Genomic DNA, 12,634 nt, shown 5'->3' with positions numbered 1-12,634 from the left:
AAGGGCGAAGGAGATTTCAGCTTTTGTGACTCCAGATGGTATATACCAATTCAAAGTTATGCCATTTGGCATGAAAAACGCCCCAGCCACATTTCAACGGTTAACTAACATAGTCGTTTCAGGATTACCCAATTGTGCGGTATACATCGACGATCTGGTAATTATCAGCCAGACATGGAAAGACCATTTAAAACATCTGATGGAGTTATTCGGTCATTTCAGGAGGCGGGTTTGGTGATAAACCTAGCCAAAAGTGAATTTGAATAAGCCCAAGTCATTTTCCTTGGCCATACAATCGGACAGGGTCGAATGGTCACACGGGATGTGAAACCAACAGTTATTGAGGAGTTTCCGATACCCTCAAGACAAAGGGAAATAATGCGATTTCTTGGCATAAGTGGATTTGATTGAACATTTGTGAAAAAGTTTTGTAGCATGATAGCTCCACTGATGGACTTGCAGAAGAAATGTCGAAAATTTAAATGGTCAGCGGAGTTTCAACAGGCATTTGACTGCCTGAAAGCTGTGATAACCAATGCTCCTGTGTTGGAGTATTGCAAGGGACTCTGTGATCAGATTGAACTAAAATATCTGACTTTAAAGAGAAATGCCGAGGCGTAGAGAAATGGACGGTTCGTGCAGAGACCTTCTTGTTCAAAGAGACTGTCAATCAGGAAGGATTTCAGTTGGAGGAAGAAGAAAAAAAAATGGACTATATTATTATACCTGTTTGAGTGTGTTGTTTTTTGAAACAATAAAGTATATTTACTGTGTGCATTTCTTAAAGGATGGTGAAAAGGCGAAAAATGAAACCATCTTGAAGTTGATGGTTTTTGGGTTTTTTCTTGGGGAAGATGTCATGAGAATGTTGCTTTAAGAAATGTTTGGCTGCTCATGTTACTGCAGTGATGTCAAAGTTTGGGTGGAGCTGAGCTCTGGTTCTGCTTTTAAGTTTCATTTTGAGAAAAAGCTTGGGTGTGAATGGGTTTTCCAGTGAGCTGCAGCTGAAGTTAAACAAAGAGCTGTCCTGTTGATCTCTGCCATCCAAAGACTATCTCTGGATCATTTGGTGAATTCAGAATTATAAATGTTCTCAATAGTGAATGTGAATCTAATGTGCTCCTGTTTAAAGGTTTGTTAAGTCTTTTGGATGTTAAAAGGACAGCTTAAAGGATTACTTAGTGTTGTATTCTTTGGGGGTTATCTTTGAATTAATGATTGCTAAGATATTCACTGTTTGTTTTAAAACGGTTAACTTGAGTTCATAGAATAAACATTGTTTTGTTTTTAAAAATACTGGTCCATTTCTGCTGTACCACACCTGTAGAGTGAGCCATGTGCTCCCCATACCACAATCTATTAAAAGTTGTGGGTCAGGTGAACTCCATGATACATTTTGGGATTCTCTAAACCCTGACCCATAACACCTTGCTCAACCTGTTTCTTCGGCAGCACATAGTGTCCGACAGCTTTTGAAGGACAAACAGATCCTGTACACCCGGGTCTCCTTCTCCACTATCTTCTGCCCCCCTCCTCAGCCTGATGGGCGGCCGGGATTTGATCCTGACCAGCAGCCCCCTGTTGTTCTGGTGTGGGTTTCAGCCTGGGTTGGCCTTGCTGGAGTCGGCGATGTCTGTCTGCCTCCAGAGCAGTGATCAGGATGACCTCCAGCTCCACTGGCTCCACCTTGGTACAACTCAATAACCTGGGCAGAATGGGAGAAGGAGAGAGAGACAGTCAGTTAGGTCATCCACCGTGTGACCCTCAATCTTCCCAACACCCCTTGTCCTCATGATACTGGAGGCTGACAACTCTACACCAGCTCTGGCAGCCAGTGTCACCTCAATTCGCAGCTACGAATAACACTGTGCCACTTCAACGGCCATGGTCACAGTCTATACCCCTTCATAGTCACCGCCATGCTCCTGTCTGGTTGCTCCATCCCTTCACATCAGCATCAGTGAGGTCCAACATGTGTTGATCACATGGTTACTCATATGAACATTGAGGACTCCTGGATCCCCCAGTGTAGTGTAGTAGGGTGCTCGTTGCTGCAAGACACTCCCTCCCGATGCCCAGCACCCAATCTCCAACCCTTGACACTTCAGGACTCAACCCCTATCCCTGACTTGGAGAATGTGGGCAGCTGTGAATGGTGAAGGATAAATGATGATGGTCAATTGGTTGGACAAGTGTGACTCACAAAAAGTAAGTCACAAGCCCGAGCTCTCCAACACCCAGTGTTTACTTTGCCCTGGTGCACCTTGATATTAAATAGAGAGGGGTACTAACCTCCTTCCTCTCTCTCAGAGTCCAGGGCACTTGGAACCCGATTTTATAGACCAATAGTAATTGGTGCCCGGGTGACACCCCGCTGGTGGGCGAGAAGATTCCGTAAGGCCTGAACATTTGACTTTAATCTCGCTAATGAGATTGCAATGAATTTGAATCCATGCTGATCAGGTTCTCACCCTGCCTGGGCAAGATCCGGATCACGTCAGCATCAAGGGGTAGCACGGTAGCACAAGTGGATAGCATTGTGGCTTCACAACGCCAGGGTCCCAGGTTCAATTCCCCGCTGGGTCACTGTCTGCACGTTCTCCGCACGGCTGTGTGGGTTTCCTCCGAGTGCTCTGGTTTCCTCCCACAGTCCAAAGACGTGCAGGTTAGGTGGATTGGCCATGATAAATTGCCCTTAGTGTCCAAAAAAGGTTAGGAGGGGTTATTGGGTTACAGGGATAGGGTGGAAGTGAGGGCTTTAGTGGGCCTGGCCCCCTTCTGCACTGTATGTTCTATGTTCTATGAAGGGCCCTGGAAGATCACAAACTGATTTGAACCCGGCACAAATCCCAGTTTGGTCAGACGCCAGATTTCCCTGACATAACGGAGTTTGTACCGGGCATGGCATGGCCTGAAAATTGCCCCCAGCAACTCAAAGAATGCCATTTGATAATATTAATCATTTTGAAATGTTACATGCAGAAATGTAATTCAAAAAACACTGATTAAAACTGTAAGAGAAATGTCACCCTAGCACACAGTGCTGACCAAGAAAGACAAATATAAATGTGTTGCTTTCACTCCTCTCGATTTTCTTATCTGCACTAAACTTTATTAATTCGCACACCCATTTTAGTTTTAGTTTGCTTTGTTTAGCCTCGGACACCTCCAGCTTTTCACAGACAAGTGAATCTAACAGATTTTCGGTTGTGCTGCATCCTAACACTCAAATAACCAGATGAATGGCAATGAGAACATAAGGCTCCAAAGTTGCCGGGTTTCGTTTTGAAGTCTCCATCTCTTTGTATATTTGAAAGAATAGATGCTCACAAAATGGCAAGAGATTGAACCCTGCTAACTCTCTTGTGTAAAGAGGATCTGGGATTGATTAATATCGGGAGCCACAGTGAGAAAGAGAGAGGGAGAGAGAATGTGCATCATGCTGGCAGGGACACTGAGGCCAATTTCCAAGCTTCTGGGATCCCTATGCAAAAACAGACAACTTAAACAAGATAAAGTGTGAAAGTGAAAACAGGTGCAGCTAACACGTATGCAATAAATGTATTCTGAAGCAACTGCGTTCATACGTTGAATTTTCGACAAAATATACATCACATGAGTTGAGGAGTTAAAATAGTAATGCAGGAAAGCTAACATGGAGTAGACAAGTGTAAGCAGAGAGGAAAAATACTGGGAGAAACTCCAGTAAAATATTAAAAGAAAGACAGCAGCTTTAGAAGAGATGAGATAAGAGGGCAGAATGTGTTGCCTGGTGACACAAAGGTTGGGACGGGAGACGGGCTAAGGACCCTCAAAGAGGTACGTTGGGGAGTTCAGAGGCCATGGTGGGGTCGCTGAGGGGGTTGGAAAATCGGAAAAATGACACCCCAATCTCTTCCTGTACTGACGAGCAGAGCTGAGAAAGAGAGAGAGATTGGGAGGAGATTGACTGGGAAAGGGAGGGAGATCATTTCTAAAAATGTATCTTTTTGCAGGATGTGGGCTTCGCTGGTTAGAGCGGCATTTGTTGTTCATCGCTAATTGTCCTTGAGAAGGTTTTGGTGAGCTTTGTTCTTGAACCACTGCCATCAATGTGGTGTAGGGGTTGCGGTGATGCCTTGCTAGCCGCACGTTCCGGCGGCTCCAGCTCCGACGGACCTTTGGGCTCTTTTAAGAGCCCCAACGGGAAATTTTTGGCCGACGCAACCCGGTGTGGGGTGAGTGAGAAGGGAGTCCCCCCCCAACGAAGGAGGAAAATACCGGCGGCGGCGGCTGCAGCGCGAGGAATCGTCGACCAAAGAGACAGAAAGGGAGAAGCACAAGATGGCGGCGGAGAAAGCACAGGCGACATGGGGGCCCGAGCAGGACGAATTTTTGAGACGGTGTGTGGAGCTACTGAAGAGGGAGGTGCTGACCCCGATGCTACAGGCAATTGAGGGGCTCAAGGAGACACAAAAGACCCAGGAGACAGAGCTCCGCGTGGTGGAGCAGAAGGTGACGGATAATGAGGATGAGATCCTGGGCCTGGCAGTCAAAACACAGACGCACGAGGCATTTCATAAAAAGTGTACTGAAAGGATCGAGGCCCTAGAAAACGGAGCGCGAAGGAAGAACCTTCGGATACTGGGTCTCCCTGAGGGAGTGGAAGGAGTGGACTGTGGAGCTTATGCAAGTACGATGCTGAGCTCACTGATGGGTGCTGAGGCCCCTACGGGCCCCTTGGAGGTGGAGTGGGCACATCGGATCCCGGCGAGAAGACCAAAAGCGGGAGAACCACCCAGGGCGATAATCGTGCGATTTCACCGCCTTAAGGATAGAGAAGAGGTCCTGAGATGGGCTAAAAAGGTGCGGAGTAGCAGATGGGAGAATGCAGTGGTACGGGTGTACCAGGATTGGAGTGCGGAGGTGGCGAGAAGGAGGGCGAGTTTTAACCGAGCCAAGGAGGTGTTGCATAAAAAGAAGGTGAAGTTCGGGATGCTGCAGCCGGCAAGACTATGGGTCACGTATCAGGAGAGACACCATTATTTTGAGACGGCGGAGGAAGCATGGACCTTTATTAAAGAGGAGAAATTGGATCGGAACTGAGGGACTGATACTGCAGGAAATGTTATTGTTAATGTTACGGTTGATGTTAATAGAGAAGTAAATTGGGAAGTGGGGAGACATTGGGAAATGTGGGCGTCGGTGAGGGGGGAAAGACGGGACATAGATGGAGAATAGGGGAGGGGGAGGGGAAAGGGAGCTGCGCCACAAGAGGCGGGTCAGGTATAGGGATGTTCCCGTGCCAGAAAGAATAAGGCGGGAAGACAGGCGCAAGGCGGATGGGAGTTCCCCACACGGGGGGGTCGAGGAGTGAGCAGGAGTAGCCGGGGTCAGTTGAAGTCAGCTGACTTACGGAAGTAATATGGGGGGAGCAATCACGCTAGAAAGAGATCTAGCGGGGGGGGGGGGGGGGTGGAGGAGGGGGAGGGGGGACACAACTGGGTTGCTGCTGCGGAAATCCAAAAGAAAATGGCTAAAGAGTGGGTGGACGGGGATGGTATGCAACGCTGGGGGAGCGAGTGGGAGCGCGGAGGCGGGATATGGGACTGGCCTAGAGAAGGTAATGGCTAGTCGACACGGGAGGGGGGCAGGTAGCCCCCTAGTGAGGCTGATCACGTGGAACGTGAGAAGCCTGAACGGACCGATTAAAAGGGCCCAAGTGCTCGCACATTTGAAAGGACAAAGGGCAGACGTGGTTATGCTCCAAGAGACGCACCTGAAGGTGGCGGACCAAGTTAGGTTAAGGAAAGGATGGGTGGGACAGGTGTTCCACTCAGGACTAGATGCAAAGAATAGAGGGGTGGCCATATTGGTGGGGAAACGGGTAGCATTTGAAGCAAAGAACATCGTAGCAGATAGCGGAGGTAGATATGTAATGGTGAGTGGCAGGCTGGAGGGAATGGAGGTCGTGTTGGTTAATGTATATGCCCCGAACTGGGACGATGCGGGATTTATGAGACGGATGCTGGGGCGTATACCGGACCTGGAGGTAGGAAACTTGATTTTAGGAGGGGACTATAATACTGTGCTGGACCCGGGGCGAGATAGATCCAGCTCAAAGACCGGAAGAAGGCCGGCAGCGGCCAAGGTACTTAAGGGGTTTATGGACCAAATGGGGGGAGTGGATCCATGGCGATTTCTTAGACCTAGGGCTAGGGAGTACTCCTTCTTCTCCCATGTCCATAAGGTGTACTCCCGGATAGATTTTTTTGTTTTGGGAAGGTCGTTGATCTCTAGGGTGGAGGAAGCTGAGTATTCAGCCATAGCGGTTTCGGACCATGCCCCACATTGGGTGGACCTGGAATTAGGAGAGGAAAGGGAGCAGAGAGCACTCTGGCGATTAGATGTGGGATTGATGGCGGATGAGGGAGTGTGTGCAAGAGTGCGGGGGTGTATCGAGTGATACCTGGAGGTCAATGACGACGGCGAGGTCCGTGTGGGAGTGGTATGGGAAGCACTAAAAGCGGTGGTCAGAGGAGAGCTGATCTCCATTGGGGCCCACAAAGGGAAAACAGAGGCCAAGGAAAGGGAAAGATTACTGGGGGAGATTTTAAGGGTGGATAGGGAATTTGCAGAGACCCCGGAGGAGGGACTGTACAGGGAGAGGAGACGACTCCAGACGGAGTTTGACCTCCTGACCACCAGAAAGGCGGAGGTGCTGTGGAGGAAGGCACAGGGGAGGAGGTATGAATATGGGGAAAAGGCTAGTTGCCTGCTGGCTCATCAATTGCGAAAGAGGGCAGCAGCGAGGGAGATAGGAGGAATTAGAGACGAAAAGGGACACACGGTGCGAAGAACAGGAAAGATAAATGAGGTGTTCAAGACCTTTTATGAGGGACTGTATAGGTCTCAACCCCCAGAGGGAGAGGAGGGGATGCGGCAGTTCCTGGATCAATTGAGGTTCCCGAAGGTGGAGGAGCAGGAGGTGGTAGGCCTGGGGGCACCGATTGGGGTGGACGAGGTTATTAAGGGACTGGGGAGTATGCAAGCAGGGAAGGCTCCGGGACCAGATGAGTTCCCGGTGGAATTTTACAGAAAATATGTGGACTTGTTGGCCCCGTTGATGGTGAGGACGTTCAATGAGGCCAGGGAAGGAGGGACTTTACCCCCGACAATGTCGGAGGCGACGATATCGCTAGTTTTGAAGAGGGATAAAGATCCGTTGCAGTGCGGGTCCTATAGACCTATTTCATTATTGAACGTGGACGCCAAATTGCTGGCAAAGGTACTGGCATCGAGGATAGAGGACTGTGTCCCGGGGGTGGAGCACGAAGACCAGATAGGGTTCGTAAAAGGGAGACAACTGAATGTTAACGTGCGACGACTATTAGGGGTGATAATGATGCCCCCAGTGGAGGGGGAGGCAGAGATAGTGGCGGCAATGGATGCAGAGAAGGCATTTGATAGGGTGGAGTGGGAGTATTTATGGGAAGTGTTAAGGAGGTTTGGGTTCGGGAACGGGTTTATTAGCTGGGTCAAACTTCTTTATGGGGCCCCAACGGCAAGTGTAGTTACGGGTCGACAAAGATCGGAGTATTTCCGACTATATAGGGGAACAAGACAGGGATGCCCGCTGTCTCCATTGTTGTTCGCGTTGGCAATTGAACCTCTGGCCATGGCGTTGAGAGACTCCAGGAAATGGAGAGGGGTGATTAGAGGGGGAGAAGAACACCGAGTCTCGCTATACGCAGATGACCTATTGTTATACGTGTCGGACCCAGCGGGGGGGATGATAGAGGTTATGCGAATGTTGAGGGAGTTCGGGGATTTCTCGGGGTATAGGCTAAACATGGGGAAGAGTGAATTATTTGTGATACATCCAGGGCACCAGAGTAGAGAGATAGAAGGCCTGCCTCTAAGGAAAGTGGAAAGAAACTTCCGATACCTGGGGATTCAGATCGCTAGGAGCTGGGGGACCTTGCACAGACTTAATCTGACACGGCTGGTAGAACAAATGGAGGAGGACTTCAAGAGGTGGGACATGCAGCCTCTGTCGCTGGCGGGCAGGGTGCAGGCAATTAAGATGATGGTCCTCCCGAGGCTCTTATTTGTATTTCAATGTCTCCCTATACTAATCACTAAGACCTTTTTCAATAAAATAGACAGGAGCATCACGAGCTTCGTGTGGGCAGGGAAAGTTCCGAGAGTAAGGAGGGGGTTCCTTCAGCGTAGCAGGGACAGAGGAGGATTGGCACTACCGAACTTGGGCGATTACTATTGGGCCGCCAATGTGGCAATGATACGTAAATGGATGATGGAGGGTGAGGGAGCGGCGTGGAAAAGACTGGAGAGAATGTCCTGTAAAGGGACGAGTTTAGAGGCGCTGGTGACGGCGCCGCTACCGTTCTCACCTAAAAAGTTTACCACGAACCCGGTGGTGGCGGCAACATTGAATATCTGGGGACAGTGGAGGCGACAGACAGGGGTGCAGGGAGCCCTGGGGGGGGGTCCCCAATCAGGAACAACCATAGGTTCGCCCCAGGAAGAATGGATGGAGGATTTCAGAACTGGCACCAGTTGGGAATTGGGAGGGTGGGAGATTTATTTATAGATGGGACTTTTGCGAGCTTGGAGCATTGGAGGAAAAGTATAAGTTGCCCCGGGGAAACTTCCTGAGATATATGCAGGTGAGGGCGTTTACTAGACAACAGGTGATGGAATTTCTGCTGCTCCCGACACCGGGGACTCAGGACAGAGTGCTTTCAGGGGTGTGGGTCGGAGAGGGCAAGGTGTCAGAGATATACCGAGAGATGAGGGAAGAGGGGGAGGAGTTGGTGGGCGAATTAAAAGGAAAGTGGGAAGAGGAGCTAGGGGAGGAGATTGAGGAAAGTATGTGGGCTGATGCCCTAAGCAGGGTAAACTCCTCTTCCTCATGCGCCAGGCTTAGCCTGATTCAATTCAAGGTGCTACATAGAGCACACATAACGGGAGCAAGATTGAGCAGGTTCTTTGGAGTAGAGGACAAATGTGGGAGGTGCGGCGGAAGCCCGGCAAACCACGCACATATGTTTTGGGCGTGCCCGGCACTGGAGGGGTATTGGAAGGGAGTGACGGGAGTGATTTCGAAGGTGGTGAAGGCCCGGGTCAAACCAGGCTGGGGGCTAGCTCTATTTGGAGTTGCGGATGAGCCAGGAGTGCAGGAGGTGAAAGAGGCCGACGTTGTGGCCTTTGCGTCCCTAGTAGCCCGGCGCAGGATCCTACTTATGTGGAAGGAGGCGAAACCCCCCGGACTGGAGGCCTGGGTAAACGATATGGCGGGGTTCATTAAACTGGAACGGATAAAGTTTGCCCTGAGAGGATCGGCTCAAGGGTTCACCAGGCGGTGGCAGCCATTTCTCGACTACCTAGAGGAACGTTAGAGGGAAGACAGACGACCTGCAGCAGCAACCCGGGGGGAAGGGGGGGGAGGGGGGAGGGGGGAGGGGGAGGGGGGGGTTAGTTTAGTTTATGTTAAACGATTATGGGGTTTAGTTATTTGTTTATTGTTAAAATTTCTTTACTGTTACGTTTGCTTTGTAAGAGGGAAAAAATTGTTGTTTGGAAAAGAATTTCAATAAAATATATATTTTTTAAAAAATCAATGTGGTGTAGGTATGCCCATGTGTGGCTATTAGGGAGGGAGTTCGAGGATTTGGTCGAGCGATAGCAAATGAATGATATATTTCCAAGTCAGGATGGTGAGTGACTTGGAAAGGGACTTCCAAATGGTGGTGTTCCCATGTCCTTGTCCTTCTAGATGCTAGTCATTGTAAGTTTGAAAGGTGGTGCCTAAGGAGCCTTGGTGAGTTCCTGCAGCGTGTCTTGTTGATGGTACACACTGCTGCTACTATGAATTGGTGGTGGAATGTTTGTGGAAGGGGTGCCAGTCAAGCGGGTTACTTTGTCCTGGATGATGTCAAGCTTCTTGAGTGTTGTTGGATCTGCACACATCCCAGCAAGTGGGGAGTATTCCATCACATTCCTGGTTTGTGCCTTGTAGGTGGTGGACAGGCTTTGGGGAGTCAGGAGGTGAGTTACTCGCCGCAGGATTCCTAGCCTCTGACTGGCTCTTGTAGCCACAGTATTAATATGGCTAGTCCAGTTCAGTTTCCGATCAATGCTGTCCCCCAGGATATTGATACTGAGGGATTTCATGATGGTCATACCGTTGAACGTCAAGGGGCGATGGTTTGATTCTCTCTTACTGGAGATACTCATCGACTGGCACTTCTGTGATGTGAATGTCACTTGCCACTTGTCAACCCACGTCCAGGTCTTTCTGCATTTGCACGTGGGTTGCTTCAGTGTCTGAGGAGCCGCGAATGGTGCTGAACCTTGTGCAGTCATCAGCGAACATCCCCACATCTGACCTCATGATGGAAGGGAGGTCATTGATGAAGCAGCTGAAGATGGTTGGGCCTAGGACACTACCCTGAGGAACTCCTGCAGCGATGTCCTGGAACTGAGATGAATGACCTCCAACCACCACAACCATCTTCCAGGTATGACTCCAACCAGCGGAGAATTATCCTCCTGATTCCCATTGACTCCAGTTTAGCTAGGACTCCTTGATGTCATACTCGGTCAAATGTTTCCTTGAGGACAAGGGCAGTCATTCTCACCTCACCTCTGGAGTTCAGCTCTTTTGTCCATGTTTGAACCAAGGCTGTAATAAGATCAGGAGCTGAGTGACTCTAACAGAACCCAAACTGAGGGTCACTGAGCAGGTTATTGCTAAGGAAGTGCTGCTTGATAGCACTGTTGATGGCCCCTTCCATGACTTTGCTGATGATTGAGAGTAGACTGATAGGCCAATAATTGGCCAGATTGGATTTTTCCTGTTTTTTGTGTACAGAACATACCTACGGAATTTTCCACATTGCCTGGTAGATGTTGTAGCTGTACTGGTCGGGAGTGACTGGAAAAGGGGGGGGGGGATGGGGAAGTGAGTGACTGGGAAAGGGAAACAGTTCAAGAGGAGAGTGATTGGGAAAGAGAGAGAGATTGAGAGAAGAGTGACAGAGAACGGGAGAGAGATCAGGAGGAGAGTGATTGGGAAAGGGAGAGAGATCACAAGGAGAGTGACTGGGAAAGGGAGTGAGATCAGGAGGAGGCTGATTTGGAAAGGGAGAGAGGTTGGGAGGAGAGTGACTAGGAAAGGGAGAGAGGTTGGGAGGAGAGCGATTGGGAAAAGGAGAGTGATCAGGAGGAGAGTGACTGGGAACGGGAGAGAGATCAGGAGGAGAGTGATTGGGGAAGGGAGAGAGATCAGGAGGAGCGTGACTGGGAAAGGGAGTGAGATCAGGAGGAGAGTGATTGGGAAAGGGAGAGAGGTTGGGAGGAGAGTGATTGGGAAAGGGAGAGAGGTTGGGAGGAGAGTGATTGGTAAAGGTGTGCATGATTTAGGATTTCTGACCTCGGTGATTAATCTTACTGGTCAGCTTCTGACTAAGTCACTGAAAGAGGGAAAGCTATGTTCCAGAGACAAAAGCTCTCAAGAAGGAGAGATTACTCTTGAAGCTCTGAAATAGTTCAACAGCTTTCAGTTATGTTCTGATGGGGATTTTCCAGGTAAGTCGCTCATACTAAACCATTACTTTTTCAGCGTGGATTCTCGTCTCTTATGGCTTTTCCTAATGAGCTTCTAGGAACTTAAACTTACTCAATGTAACACATGCACAGTTATATTTTTAGTGGGGTTTTATAATAAGCATTTTAAAGTATAAAACAGATTCTGCAAAATGTCAGTCTATTAACAGACTGTAAATACTGAAAGAGAAATATGCTTAAATAGGGACATCAAAAGTTATCCTTACTTCAATACTTTGAACAAAGTAAGAAAGTCATACTTAGAAAGGCAAAATGAGGTGTTTGACAAAACAGGCAAGAACACAACTTTGACTCCTCTCGTTCTCCCACTCAGAGGCAATTGCAGGAAAGAGAAGATTGTAGTTTAGTCGGGCAGCATGGTCAGCACAGGCTTGGAGGGCCAAAGGGCCTGTTCCTGTGCTGTACTTTTCTTTGTTCTTTGTTTGTTCTTTGAGTGCTGTTTTGATCAAACCTGTCTGTTTTATGTATTTTCCTCCCCTTTCCCTAGAATAACCTAATGATAAATAGCCTGCTTTAGGTTATATTAGAGACAACTATACACATTTGTAGGGTTATATATATACTTTATAATAGCCTGATGGTAAATAGCCTGTAGTAGGCTGCTTAAAGACAACTACTCACAAATGTAGGATTATTATTATTTTTAGGACAGTCGACCTTCACAGGACCTGCTATCAGTGTTTAATTGCAGCGCTGTTGCCAAGACATCTTGAAATATGGCCAGCCTAATAGTCATTTGAGCACATGTTACCTCTGCTAGCCTGTTGCTAAGCTTTCCCTGATGATGTTTTTATAGTTAGCTGGAGTACAATTTATTCTCTTTGTATTACATTTGTTGTTTGGGGTAGTTAGAAATATTTAAGTTTTATTCATAATTCTATTTGTTACATTTCTATTCCAGTCAGTATTGGGAATTCTATATGATAATTACATGATACAGGTTTCATTTGTATTATTTTGACTTCATCTCATTCTATGATTAGTGTGATATTCATCGCAAAGG

The sequence above is a fragment of the Scyliorhinus torazame genome, chromosome 11, assembly GCF_047496885.1.
Source record: "Scyliorhinus torazame isolate Kashiwa2021f chromosome 11, sScyTor2.1, whole genome shotgun sequence".
Lineage (NCBI taxonomy): Eukaryota > Metazoa > Chordata > Chondrichthyes > Carcharhiniformes > Scyliorhinidae > Scyliorhinus > Scyliorhinus torazame.
Note: the sequence above shows the minus strand (reverse complement) of the source record.